The sequence below is a fragment of the Myotis myotis genome, unplaced genomic scaffold (genome assembly GCF_014108235.1).
Source record: "Myotis myotis isolate mMyoMyo1 unplaced genomic scaffold, mMyoMyo1.p scaffold_m19_p_1, whole genome shotgun sequence".
Lineage (NCBI taxonomy): Eukaryota > Metazoa > Chordata > Mammalia > Chiroptera > Vespertilionidae > Myotis > Myotis myotis.
Genome location: NW_023416313.1, coordinates 134,070,432 through 134,084,906, shown reverse-complemented (window position 1 = coordinate 134,084,906; position 14,475 = coordinate 134,070,432).

Sequence of the window (14,475 nt, the reverse complement as noted above, 5' to 3'; positions counted from 1 at the left end):
TTCCAGGAGTTTTTTTTTTTATGAATTTGGGTGCTCCTGCATTGGGTGCATATATGTTTACCAGGGTTATATCTTCTTGTTGTATTGATCCCTTTAGTATTATGAAGTGGCCTCCCTTATCTCTTGTTATGGCCTTCACTTTGAGGTCTATTTTGTCCGATATAAGTATTGCTACCCCAGCTTTCTTTTCCTTTCCATTTGCCTGAAAGATATTTTTCCATCCTTTCACTTTCAGTCTGTGTGATTCCCTTCTAATGAGGTGGGTTTCTTGTAGACAGCAGATGTATGGGTCATGTTTTTTTTTATCCATTCAGCCACTCGATGTCTTTTGTTTGGAGCATTTAGTCCATTTACGTTTAAAGTTATTATTGAAAGGTACTTGTTTGTAGCCATTTCTTTTTTTGTGTGGCTGTTTTCTTTCTGAGCTTTTTATTTCTTCTTTTTATACCAGACCCTTTAGCATTCCTTGCATTGCTGGCTTGGTGGTGATAAACTCCCTTAGCCTTTTTTTGTCTGTGAAGCTTCTTATTTCCCCTTCAAGTTTGAATGATAGCCTTGCTGGATAGAGTATTCTTGGATTCAGTCCTTTGCTTTGCATCACTTTGTAAATTTCCGTCCATTCTTTTCTGGCCTGATGTGTTTCTGTTGAAAAATCATTTGATAATCTAATGGGAGTTCCCTTGTATGTACCTTTCCCTCTCTCTCTTGCAGCCTGTAAGATTCTCTCTTTGTCCTGAACATTTGCCATGGTAATTATGATGTGTCTTGGTGTGGGTCTTTTCGGGTTCACCTTGTTTGGGACTCTGTGGGCTTGTGTGACTTTTTTCTTCCCCACCTCAGGGAAGTTTTCTGATATTATTTCTTCGAATAGGTTTTCTAATCCTTGTTCATCTTTCTGTTGTTCTGGCACCCCTATTATTCGTATGTTGTTTCATTTCATCTTGTCCCAAAGCTCCCTTAGGCTCTCCTCCTGTCTTTTAATTTTTTTCTCCAATTGCAGTACATTTTGGGTGTGTTTTGCTTCCTTGTCTTCTAATTCACTAATTCGGTCCTCCGCTTCTCCTAGTCTACTGTTGATACTTTCAATGGTGTTTTTCATTGCAGCTATATCACTCTTCATTTCTTCTTGGGTCTTACTTAAGTTGTTGATTTTTTCATCTGTTTCTTCTAGCTTCTTCCATATGTTATCGATTTTTTCATCTGTTTCTTCTTGCTTCTTGCAGAGGTTGTCGATTTTTTCCTCCATCCGGTTTATGCACTCTAGGACCCTTATCCTGAATTCTTTTTCTGTCATGTTGCATGCCTCTGTATTACTTAGCTGCTTTTCTGGAGAGTCCTCCTTCTCTTTCCTTTGGGGGTTTCTTTGTCTACCCATGTTTGATCTCACTGACATATCTAGATGTTGAGTCGTTCAGTGGTTGCTCCCTTGGTGGCAGTGACTCCTTGGTCTGTGGTTGCTCTTCGGGCGGTTGCGGTAGCAGCTGCTCTTCAGTTGGCAGCAGCTCCTCTGGTGGGTGCTGTTCACAGCTGTGGTGGCTCTTCTGGCTGGTGGGGGGAGGTTTCACGTACAGCTGCTGTTCCTCAGCAGAGGGTGTGGTGCTCAGGAGGCTGCTGTTGCTTGGATCTGCTGCGTTGATTTAAAGGCACAAAATACAACACAACAAGGCACCCCGTACCAGGCACTAAACACAAATATATTCACAATATTAATAACCCCAAATAAAGGTGACCACCTGAATTAAGAGAATTAGGGGATAAGGAAGAAGGAAGATAAAAGAGAAAAAAGAAAAGAAAAGAAAATTAGGGACCAAAAAGAGGAGTGCAAAAATGAAATTGGGAAAAAGGAGGGGGGAAAATAAAAGCGAGAAAAGAAAAGAAAAAAAAGAGTGAAAAGAGAGAATGAAGTGGAAGAGGGGAAAAGACTTTTTATATGAGGAAAATACTCCTATAGAACCGCCACTAATCCCAACAAATTCCAGCAACAGCTCCCTGGAGATGGATGCAAACTAGAAACAACCAATAATATAACGATGAAAATAGAATGGAGAACACTAATCCCAAAATAAAATAAAGAGAAAATAAAATGGCACTTTAAAAAATGGTAAAATGGTAGCAATGATACTGGTTAAAAATAAGAAGGTAGTAATTAAAAGGGTAAAATCAGGTTATGTAAAAATAATAATAAATAAATAAAAAAAAGAAAAATAAAAAAAAAAGAAGAAAAAAAAAGGAAAAAAAATGGTTTCTTAGTTAAAAGGTGAAAAAAGAAAAAAAAAATTGCAGTGGTGAAGGTCCTTCGGTTCTTCTATTCTTCAGTCTGGCTCGCCTTTAGTCCTGCCAGGTATTCAGGAGAGTGTTGAGTTTCCCTGCAATACACTGTTCCTCTGTGTTGTAAACCACAGTCCTTATTTTAAAGCAGGCCGTATTTGTTTCCCAGACTGCCTTATTTTGTGTTTAGCAAAGAGTCAGTTTGTGGGTCAGCCTCTGGGTGGCAGTGTTCTGGGGTTGGCCTCTGAGGCTATAAGGCATCTTCGCACTTAAAAGTGATTTGGAGAGGTCAACTATGCAGAGCTGGTTCCTTAATAGTTACCCGCTCTGTGTTGTTGCTGGGATTGAAAATCCCTCTATAGGCCAGACCCTGTTAACTCCCAGGGACTGATCAGATTATTTTAATCCTTGATCTCGTTCAGGGTGGAATCTGGGTGTGGCTGTGCTCCTTGCCTGGGGGCTGGGGGGAGGAGTCTCACTCTCTGGAGAGAATGGCTGGCCCAGTCCTGGGCTCAGGGGTGTCTCAGCACTCAATTCGCTGCCACCTCTCCCGGCCCCCCCCCCCCCCTCCTCAGTCTCTCCCCAGATTCCACTCCTCCGCACCCTCTCCCTCTCTTCAGCACAGGTGAGTGTCTGTATCCGAAATGTCCCATGAACAGGATTCAGTGAGAACAAACAAACAAACAAACGCCGGCCGCGGAGACGGGGAAGGCTTGGTTCCTGTAAGCTCTTCTCTTACCAGCACTGCATGGTCTGGTCAGCTCTTCAGGCTGCCCCCTTTAGGCTCAGTCCTCCGTGATCACAGAACCCAGCTCTCAATTCCCCCTGCGGCACCAGGAATCCCACGGTTCTCCTTTCCCCTGTCAGGGGCTGTGCCTGTCCCAAGAGACGCGGCTGTCTGCCACGCGGTCTCCCTCCGACCCTCTGGGCTCAAAGATCTGGCAAACTTTCCTGCCCAAATCCCTGTTTGTTTGTTTTTTTGTTTTGTTTTGTTTTTACCTTTCCAGGGGAGTTCTGCCCTTCCTGGCTGCAAATCGTCTCAGCAGCTGAGCAATTTTGCCAATTTGGGGTGGGTGTTATTAGTTTCAGCTGCTCACTGCATTTGCTCCAGGACACGACCTGGGACACGTCTGCCTATATCGCCGCCATCTTCTCCTCCGCTCTTGTTATAAAAAGTATTAATGAAAAATATTTATTTTTCATTTAAACCATTCAAAGTTAGAGTAATTTTCACATGTTTCCAATTTAGGAACATACCTATACATTATTTCTGTGCAGGATCTAGGATGGTAGCAAGAACAGTGAGTCACTTCCTAAGCACTTGGGTTATTTGCACATGATTTTAATTAGCACAGAAAAGTAATTTACTTATTGTCTGGAGAGGTTGCTGCCACACTTAGAGAGAAGTTGCCCACATGGAGCACCCACAGGGCAGTGGGATGTGAGGTGGGTGCCAGGAAGCCTCAGGGATGTCAGGTTTTTCTCTTTCCTGATCTTATTTATTGGTTGCCTGAGTATTTGTAGAGAGAAGAGAGTTTGAGAGAGAGTAGAAGGATATAAAATAAATATTTGAGGGCCTGATATGTGCCAGGTACTGAGCAGAGAACTGCCATCTACACTATTTCATCTAACCGGGTTTTCTTTTTCTTTATGTCCTTTGGTGCAATATAACACAGGAAAATGAGCAAAACAGAAAATAATGGTTTGTCACAAATAAAAAAACTCAAGCAGTCATCATCAAGGTTAAAAAATAGAAAACCCCTAGCACAGGAAGACTCCTGTGCTGCCCTCCCACTCACCATCACTTTCCTCCCTTGCAAGAAGACTACCTTAACTGTTATGGTTATTACTTTCTTGCATTTATCTGTCATACATCAGCTGAGCACACACCTGTAAGTCCTATAGTTTTTGCTGACTTGGGTTTTTAACCTTTATGTGAACAGAATGGTATAGAATGTACTCTCTTGTGTCTGGCTTAATAGCTGGATATTACATTTGTGAAAGATTCATCTAGGCCAGTGATGGCGAACCTTTTGAGCTCAGCATGTCAGCATTTTGAAAAACCCTAACTTAACTCTGGTGCCGTGTCACATATAGAAATTTTTTGATATTTGCAACCACAGTAAAACAAAGATTTATATTTTTGATATTTATTTTATATATTTAAATTCCATTTAACAAAGAAAAATCAACCAAAAAAATGAGTTCGCTTGTCACCTCTGACACACGTGTCATAGGTTCGCCATCACTGTGCTGTTACCCACAGAGAAGTTTATTCATTTCTTTCATGCATACCACTGCATTTTATACCACAATCAATTTATGCATCCTACTTCTGATGGACATTTGGGTTGTTACTAGTTTTTAGCTATTGTGAATGAAACTACTGTGAGTAGTGGTGTACATGTTTATTGGTGCGTATGTGAATGCCTTTCTATTGGGAGTGGAATGCTGGCTCATAGAATATGTGTATATTCAACTTTAATAGATAATGCCAATGATTGCTTGGTATAACTTTTTTCCTCTTGGACATCAGAAACTCTGAATATGGCCCAACCTGGTATTTTAATAGGATCTCTCCCGAATCTCATGCCTTTGATTTCAAGATTCCCTTTAGGAGTTGGGTTCTAGGTGGAAAGCATGGACCCCCCTCCACCCTCTGAAACTGTGCCCTTAACTGGCATATAATGCAGACATATAATGTTGTCCTTTTTTGTTTTTTTAAGAAAAGCTTTAAGTTTCGTGGCCCAGCAACATTCATTAAATGTAGGAGGAACAAAAGTGCCAAGAAAGCAGTGGACTAGGCTAGGCGAAATCGGCCCATCTGGCGCCTTCAGTTCTGAGGCTCTTCAGGACCAGTGTCGTCACCGCCCGGAGAGGTGAGGCTGCTCAACCCGGGTTTGGGTTCCTAGTCCGAATAGCCCTGGCGCTGGTTCCGCGGGGCAGAAACTCGCGGGGTGGCGGTCCACAGCACCGAGGGGCCCCGGCCAGGGGCAGAGGGCGGGCGGAGGAGGGCGCGCGGCTTGTTGCTGGGCGACCGAGCGCGTTCATCCTTCCCCAGCGGCGCAAGCCCACCCGACCGCTGGCCCCCGCAGGCCGGTTGGATGCTCGGCCGGGCGGCGGCGGTGCCAACCTTCCCGCACCCGAGTGGAGCTGAGGCGTCCCCGGAGGCGGGTGAGCGAAGGACGTGGACTGGGGCGCGGGTGACTTGTCTGGGAGGCTGTGGAAAGGGCACGCTGCTACACTGGTCTCCAGTGCTCCCCCTCTCTAATCCGCTCCCATTTCCGGGCAGAAAACAGGGCGGGGCTGCTGTCGGGATTGGGGCTGGAGAGCACCGGTTGGGGAGGAACTGAGAGCAGTGAAAACCGGGTGGAAGGGGAAAATAGGTAGATGTGACTACGAGGCTGTAGGGAAAGAGAAAGGGGGTTGTGAGGCAAAGAGGGGTAGGAATCAGAGGGCCTGTGGAGGGTGAGAGGTCACAGTGGAAGGAATTTAGGTTCCAATTCCCTGACCTTATCTGCTATCCCTTGACAGCGGCTGGCTGTTTTAGGCAAACCTTAAACTTCATTACCTAACGCTCCCCTCCAGCACTGAGATCAATGTGCCTGCTTTTGGACTGGAGAGCTGTGTGCTGAGTGTGGCCCTAAAAGCCTTTGATGGGCAGTGGGGCACTGTAGGATTAGTGCAGGATTATTTGGCATTGAAGGAGTTTCATGGTTCTTTTATTTTTAACATGCAAATATAAAAGCTCAGCAAATTGTTTTCTTCCTACTTACAACCTGACAGAGGTATAATTTATATTCAATAAACTGTGCAGAATGTACGATCTGTATCATGTACAGGTGTACAATTTGATGAGTGTTGACAGACGTATACAACTTTGAAACAGTTACAGTAAACAAGGTCACTGAACCTTTCCATTCTTCTGCCCTGTTTGTTATCTACCCCTGTTCTCACCCCCTCCTACCACCCAATCAACTACCGATCTGCTGTGTGACACCATAGAATAGATAACATTTTCTAGAAGTTTATATAAATGGAAACAGATAAGACATATTTTTTTGTGTCTGACTTCCTTTATTCAGCAATAATGATTTGCCAGGACCTTTGCCTGGATTACTGTAGATTTATAGGAAGGTTTGAAATTGTAAGTCCTCTAGCTGTTTCTTCTTAAAAATCACTTTTTAAAGTCATTTGAATTTGTATATGCATTTTATAGTCATCTTATAATTTCTATAAAAAAAGCCTGCTGGAATTTTGACTGGGATTACATGGAATCTATAGCTCTATTTGGAGGGGAATTGCCATTTTAACAATGTTGATTCTTTCAAACATGGTTTGGGAATTTTTGTAGGTCTTTAATTTCTCTTAGAAATATTTTGTAATTTCCAGTGTGTAGATTTTGGACATCCTTTGTTAGATTTATTTCAAAGTATTTAATTTGGAGGGGGGCATTATTTTCCAAAAGTTTGGTCCTAGCATATAAAAATACAGTTGATTCTGTGTGTTAACCTTGTATTGCACAACTTTGAAAATTTACTCAGTAGCATTAGTAATTGTTGATTCACTGGGATTTATTTATTTATTTTTTCAGAGAGAAAGAGAGAAAGGAACATCAATGAGAGAGAAACATCGACTGGTTGCCTCTAGTACATGCCCAACCAGGACCAAACCCAAAACCTACGTAAGTGCCCTGACCAGGAATTGAACCCACGACCTTTCAGTGTATGGAGTGATGCTCCAACCATCTGAGCTACCCGGCCAGGGCAATTCACTGGGACTTTTAACCTAAAAATCATGTCATCTGCAAATAGGGACAGTTTTCCTTTTCAACCTTTATTCCCTTTCTTCCTTTTCCTCGCCATATTCTAATAGCTTAGGGCTTCCAGTACATTGCTGACTAGATGTAGTTAGTGTCGAGGCATCTTTTCTATTTTTCAGTTTTAGGGGGAATCTAAAAATATAGTGTTAGCTCTACATTTTCTTTTTTTTTGGTAAATTCTCTTAATCAGATTGAGGAGTTTAACTCATCTAGTCATGTTCCCTATGATTCATAGCTTGCCTAGAATTATTTACTTATTTTTTATTATAAATGGGTATTGAATTTTGTTAAATGATTTTCCATTATCTATTGAAGTGATCATTTTTATCTTCTTGTATTGTGTTATTATTATGAATTATATTGACTTTCAAATTTTAAATCAATTTTTCAACTGTGGGATAAACTCTATATGATTAGGATATATTATGCTTTTAAAAAATATAGTTTTGGCCCTGGCCGTGTTGCTAAGTGGTTAGAGTGTTGGCCCACACATTGAAGGGTCATGGGTTTGATTCCCTTGGGCATTTACCTGGGTTTCGGGTTCGCTTCACAACCCTGGTCAGGGCAGGTGCGAGAGGCAACCAGTGGACGTGTCTTTCTCACATTGATGTTTTTCTCTCCCCACCCCTCTTCTCTTCCTTCCACTCTCTTTGAAAAAAGCAACGGAAAAAATATGTTCATGTGCATTTTAACAACAAAATGTGTGTGTGTGTGTGTGTGTGTGTGTGTGTGTGTGTGTGTGTGTAGTTTTGGTTTTGATATGATAATATTTTATTGAAGATTTTTGCATCTATGTTCATGAGGGATATTGGTATGTAGTTTCCTTTCTTTTTTTTTAAATACCCTTTTCAGGTTTGGTATTAGGGTTATGCAAGTCTCAGAAAATAAGTTCTTTTCTCCTCTATTTTCTGAAAACATTTGTGTAAGATTGGTGTTATTTCTTTCTTGAGTGTTTAAGAGAACCACATGGGCCTGGAACTTCCCTTGAAGATTTTTGGCAATGAATAAGTTTATTTATCATAGGACTCTTCAGATTTTCTTTTTTATGTTAATTTTGATAAGTTGAAATTCTCACAGATTTGCCCATTTTATCTAAATTATTGAATTTGTTGGTATAAAGTTATATTCTCTTATTATCCTTTACTATTTTAGGATCTGTAGTGAAAATCTCTTTTCATTCCTAATGTAGGTGAGTTTTGTTCTCTCACTTTTATTCTTGAACAATATAGCTGGAGGCTTTAAATATTTTGTTGATATTTTTGAAAGAACCAGCTCTTGGCTTTGTTAATGTTCTCAATTATGTTTCTGTTCTCTATTTTGATTGATTTATATCCTCATATTTATATCTTCCTATTTACTTTGTGTATCCTTTACTCCTCTTTTTCTAGATTCTTAAGGTGGAATTCTAGGCTATCGATTTTAGACCTTTCTTTAGATTGAAGCATTTAAACTGTACTGTTCCATCTAAGCACTGTTTTAGCTACACCCTCACATTCTGATATGTTGTATTTTCATTATTATTTACTCTAAAATATTTTCTAAGATTTAATAATACTTTTGTATTTATTTTTATTATCTATTGACTTAGTTATACCTCTTTGTATTACTTTAAAAAATTGTTTCTTTAAGAATTACAGTATACATCCTTAACATGTCACAGTCAAGAGTTAATATTGAACTAGTTTGCATAAAATGCAGAAACATTCAACCATAGTTCCCTTACCCACCCTCATCCCAGGCTTTTTGGTTGTTGTTATATATTATATCTGCATATACAAACACCCCACAAGACAACATTGTAATTTTTTATACAATTTTTATTTATTTATTTATTTAATTAAATCTTTATTGTTCAGATTATTATAGTTGTTCCTATTCCCCCCCCCCCCATAGCTCCCCTCCACCCGGTTCCCCCACCACCCTCTGCCTTTAACCCCCCCCAACTGTCCTCATCCATAGGTGCACGATTTTTGTCCAGTCTCTTCCCGCATCCCCCTGCACCCCTTCCCGCCTCACCCCCCCGAGAATTGTCAGTCCACTCCCTTTCTATGCCCCTGATTCTATTATATTCACCAGTTTATTCAGTTCATCAGATTATTTATTCACTTGATTTTTAGATTCACTTGTTGATAGATGTGTATTTGTTGTTCATAATTTGTATCTTTACCATTTTCTTCTTCTTCCTCTTCTTAAAGGATACTTTTCAGCATTTCATATAATACTGGCTTGGTGGTGATGAACTCCTTTAGCTTTTTTTTTTTTTTATCTGTGAAGCTCTTTATCTGACCTTCAATTCTGAATGATAGCTTTGCTGGATAAAGTAATCTTGGTTGTAGGTTCTTGGTATTCATCACTTTGAATATTTCTTGCCACTCCCTTCTGGCCTGCAAAGTTTCTGTTGAGAAATCAGCTGACAGTCGTATGGGTACTCCCTTGTAGGTAACAGACTGTTTTTCTCTTGCTGCTTTTAAGATTCTCTCTTTGTCTTTTGCCTTGGCATTTTATGCCGGAAGCCGGTCCATCTTGCTGCTTGACACAGTCGCTGAAGGGAAGAAACATCAGCACAGCATATGTTTCAAGGAACCTGGCATATATGGCATACTGTTCTTAATATTTTTGCTCCCCTTCTTAGCGCTATGTGTTTTAACCAAGGTCACCTCTCCGAGAAAGGTTGTTTCCCCAGGTGGGGATTTTTCCCTGGAGTTAGGGAGGGAATAAAACCCCTTAACTAAGTGCCAGGTGGGTAATTAATCACTTTAATTATGAACAATCATGCTTAAGCTACATAATCATTACTTAGGATAATCTCCTTCAGTTACTTCCTTGTAGCTTAATAGAACAATAGAGTAACCTTGGAATGGAGATAAGAAATGCCCTAACCTTTGGAATAGAATGGATAGGATTAAAATCAACTGGTATAAATACAGATGTAACAAGACAATAAACACAGAACCTAGCGGGAGAACCTGGACACAGAACCTGGCTGGAGAACCTAGTGAGAGAACATGGCAAGAGAACCTGGACAGAAGCTGGCTGGAGATCCTGGCTAGGCTGCTGATCAACTGAACTCTGTCTCCATGTCATTCCTTCTTCACTGACACCGTCCACACCTTTGGGAACCCCTGGACCTGCTGGAGCTGGACCCCAACAATTTTAATTATGATGTGTTTTGGTGTGGTCCTCTTTAGATTCCTTTTGTTTGGGGTTCTCTGTGCTTCCTGGACTTGTAAGTCTATTTCTTTCACCAGGTGGGGGAAGTTTTCTGTCATTATTTCTTCAAATAGGTTTTCAATATCTTGCTCTCTCTCTTCTTCCGGCACCCCTATAATTCGGATGTTGGTACACTTGAAGTTGTCCCAGAGGTGCCTTACACTATCTTCATATTTTTGGATTCTTATTTCTTTTTGCTTTTCCGGTTGGGTGTTTTTTGCTTCTTCGTATTTCAAATCTTTGACTTGATTCTTGGGATCCTCTAGCCTGCTGTTGAAACTCTGTATAATATTCTTTATTTCAGTCAGTGTATGCTTAATTTCTAGTTGGTCCTTTTTCATAACCTCAAGGGTCTCACTAGATTTCTTGAGGGTCTCACTAAATTTATCGGCGGTTTCTAGAAATTTCTTGGAAAACCTTATAAGTGTGGTTCTGAACTCTATATACAGTAGTTTGCTTTCCTCCATTTCTGTAATTTGTGACCTGTTTCTTTGTCTCCACATTTTGGCTGCTTCCCTGTGTTGATAGAGTGGCTTTCTGTGCTAGGTGTCCTATAGGGCCCAGTGGCTCAGCCTTCCCAATTACCTGAGGTGGATACTCTTGGTGCACCCCTTTGTGGGCTGTGCACAGTCTTGTTTTAGTTAAGCCTTGATTGTAGTTAGTATCACTGGGAGGAATTGACCTCCAGGCCAATTGGCTGTGAGAATCAGCTGTGTCTGCAGTGGGAGAACTTCTGTGCTGGAGACACCCTTCTGGGGCAAGACTTGCTTCAGTGGGGCTTTGGTGCTCACTGAGTCTCCCTCCTGAGTGTGTCCCTTATGGATCTGAGGGGTTGTAATCTGGATGGTCCCACTCTGACCACTGGGTACACTGGCTCTTGGATCTCTAAGGAGGTGCTATTTTAGCCTCTTCCTGAGGCTACCTAGCAGGAGCTATGGAGAGATCTGCAGATTCCTCTTCTTTGTTTGGGATTTGGCAGTGCCCAGATGAGGCCCAGCTGTGAAGCAATACAAGCTGCTGTGGGGCCTTGGGCCTTCTCTTGGAAGTTCTGGGTCTCTCTGACCCAGCTGCAGTTTGTTAGGTAATTTTCAGATTGCAAAGGGCCAGGCCTTTCATATGCAAAAGCCTTTGGGCACAGTTTGGGTGGGGTGGGGTCTCAGGGGATCAACAGGGCAGAGCAAACAGCTATGGCTGCTCCTCAGTCTTGCCTTAAGAGGCCCCGAATCTCAGTGTCCCGGTAATCGCTGCAAGCACCTCTGAGAGAAAGCTGCCCTCGAGTTCCGCCCGTTGCCAGACAGTCCAGTTTCTCCCCATATGAGTCTGGGACCCCAGAGACTCGCCCAGAACTGGAGTTCAGAGCAGTTGGGAGCTTGAGACTCCCTCCCGATTGAAAAAGACAACTGCATCCTCAGTTGCCAGCCCTTTCCACGTGAGTCTCCGTACCTCTGCGCTTTACTTCCGTACCTCCTCTGAGTCTCAGTGTGCTTTTCTCTTTCCTTCTAGTTGTAGAATTTCCACTCAGCCAGCCTTCCTGTGGTTCTGGATGATGTCTGTTTTATCTTAGTTGTATTTTTGAAGTGGTTGTGCGAGGCAGCAATTTCAGGTGTTTACCTATGCCACCATCTTGTTTTCTCTCCTATACAGTTTTTAAAAAAATAAGATTTAAAAATGGCCTTTTAAACTTAACCAGATAGTTGGCATTTCTGATTCTTCATTTATTTATTTCTTTTTTGAATATGTTTTTATTGATTTCAGAGAGGAAGGGAGAGGGAGAGAGATATAGAAATATCAATGATGAGAGAGAATCATGGCCCAGCTGCCTCCTGCACACCCCCTACTGGGGAGCAAGCCCGCAACCCAGGCATATGCCCTGACTGGGAATCGAACCAGTGGCCATAGGTCAATGCTCAACCACGGAGCCACACTGGCCAGGCTTATTTCTGAAGATTCAGTTTTCCTCTCATAAAATTTCTCTTCAGCCTGAAGAATTTTATCTTTAGCATTTCTTGTAGTTCTAGTCTGCTGGTAAATAATTCCCTTAGTTTTCCTGTATCTGAATGTCTCACTTTGCTGTCATTTTTAAAAGAATGTTTATTTGATATATAATTCTGGGTTGACTTTTTGTGTGTGTGTCTTTTAGCATGTAATAAACCCTATTTCACTGTCTTTTGTTCTCAGTCATGTTTGATGGGAAATCCATAGTCATTTTGGTTATATCCTGAACACTGTAAATGTTTTCCCTATAAATAATGTGTTGTTTTCTCTTTCTGCTTTCAGTATTTTATCTTTGTCTTTGGTTTCCAGCAGTTTAAATGTGGTTTTCTTTTACTTTAACCTACTTGGAATGTAATGAGCTTCTTGAATCTATAAATGTATGTATTTCTCCAAATTTGGAATGTTCTCAGACATCATTTCTTCAAATATTTTTCTACCCCTTTCTGCCCTCTCCTTTTGGGATGTGGATTACCCATATGTCATAGCTTCTGATATTGTCTATAAGGTTCTGAGGGTTCTTTTTTAAAGCTTTTCTTTCTCTTTTAAAAATACTGAATAATTTCTGTTGATTTATCTTCCAATTCACCGACTTTCATCTGACATTTTCAAATATTATTTTTTCAGAAATAATATTTATATTTTTAATTTTAATTTTTCAGTTAAGATTTTCTATCTTTTTAGTCATCTTTAGCACATTTCCTTTACTTCATGGAGCATAATTGTAATAGCTGCCTTAAAGTCCTTATTTAGTAATTGCAACACCTGGGTCATCTCTGGACTGACGTCTTAGGTATCTTTGTCCTTGAAAATGGATCAGATTTTTCTAGGTCTTTTTATGTCAAGTACTTTTTAGTTATATCCTGGGACATTGTGAATGTTTAGTTGTGTAGACTCTGACCTGTTATATCCCTCTGAAGAATGTTGATGGGTTTTTGTTTGTTCGTTTGTTTTGCAGGCAATTCACCAGATTAGATTCATTGTAAACTCTATCTCATTCTCAACAGTTGGAGGTTACATTCAGCTAAATCTCATTTCAGCTCTTTAAGCCGTTGCTGTGTTGCTTTGAATTTGTCCCACATACGCACTGTTCAGAGGTCAGTCTAGACTTGTGTGATGTTTACACAGAATTGGGAGGTTACTTTCTGTGGCTCTCTCTCCTCTAGGATTTCTCTCTCATTCCTCCATATCGCCCAGGCCGGCTTCGCCTGGGCTGGCCACAGACGCAGGTGCTGGCACCCAAGACCATGGGGTGGTTGCCTGGGAACTTTTCTCTGATTCTTCTGGCCAGAATGGTAAAGGGGTTTTATTGAAAACTAGAGGCCCAGTGCATGAAATTTGTGCATGGGGAGGGGGGCGGAGGCCCCTCGGCCCGGCCTGCACCCTCTCCAATCCAGGACCCCTTGGGGGATGTTCAACTGCCTCTCACAATCCAGGACCACTGGTTCCTAACCTCTCACCTGCCTGCCTGCCTGATTGTCCCTAACCCCTCTGCCTGCCTGCCTGATCACCCCTAACCACCTCTGCCTTTCTGCCTGATTGCCCCAACTGCACCCCTACTGGCCTGATCGCCCCTAACTGCTTCCCTTCTGGCCTGATCGCCCCTAACTGCTTCCCTTCTGGCCTGATTACCCCTAACTGCCTCTGCCTTGCCCTGCACCTGAAAGTGTGGAAAAATAGAAAAAAGTTATCCCATTTTCTTAGCAAAATTGTTAAAATGTTTGTATATTTCCTTTTAGATTTCTTCATAAATTATCATCAATACACAAAGAGATCTTGTTTCTACCGCTGATATTTCAAGAGCAAATATTGTTTTCAGAATATTTTCATTTTTTCTGCAATGCTGATGATTTTATTAGATGAAATAAGCTGTCTTTGGCTTAAATGTTCCTGTTGGAACTGTAGTGCTGTGCAGTGAAAGTTGATGTTTATGTGAAGTTTAGGAAGTGAATTGAGATGATATTTGGCAATGGATCCAAAGAACCTAAATCTTATTCTTGGTGGTTCACCCTCCCCACTGAGTGGAGGAGGTCAAGGTGAAGTAATCCATATAACCAGCTGCGGCTTTGACTCCGTTCCCAATGTCTGACTCTGATAACTCCTTTCCAGTGCACTACTCAAATCAGCTAGGCTTACTGTAGAAGGACTCATTTCGCCATATGAAGTGTTCATGGAACTTGCAG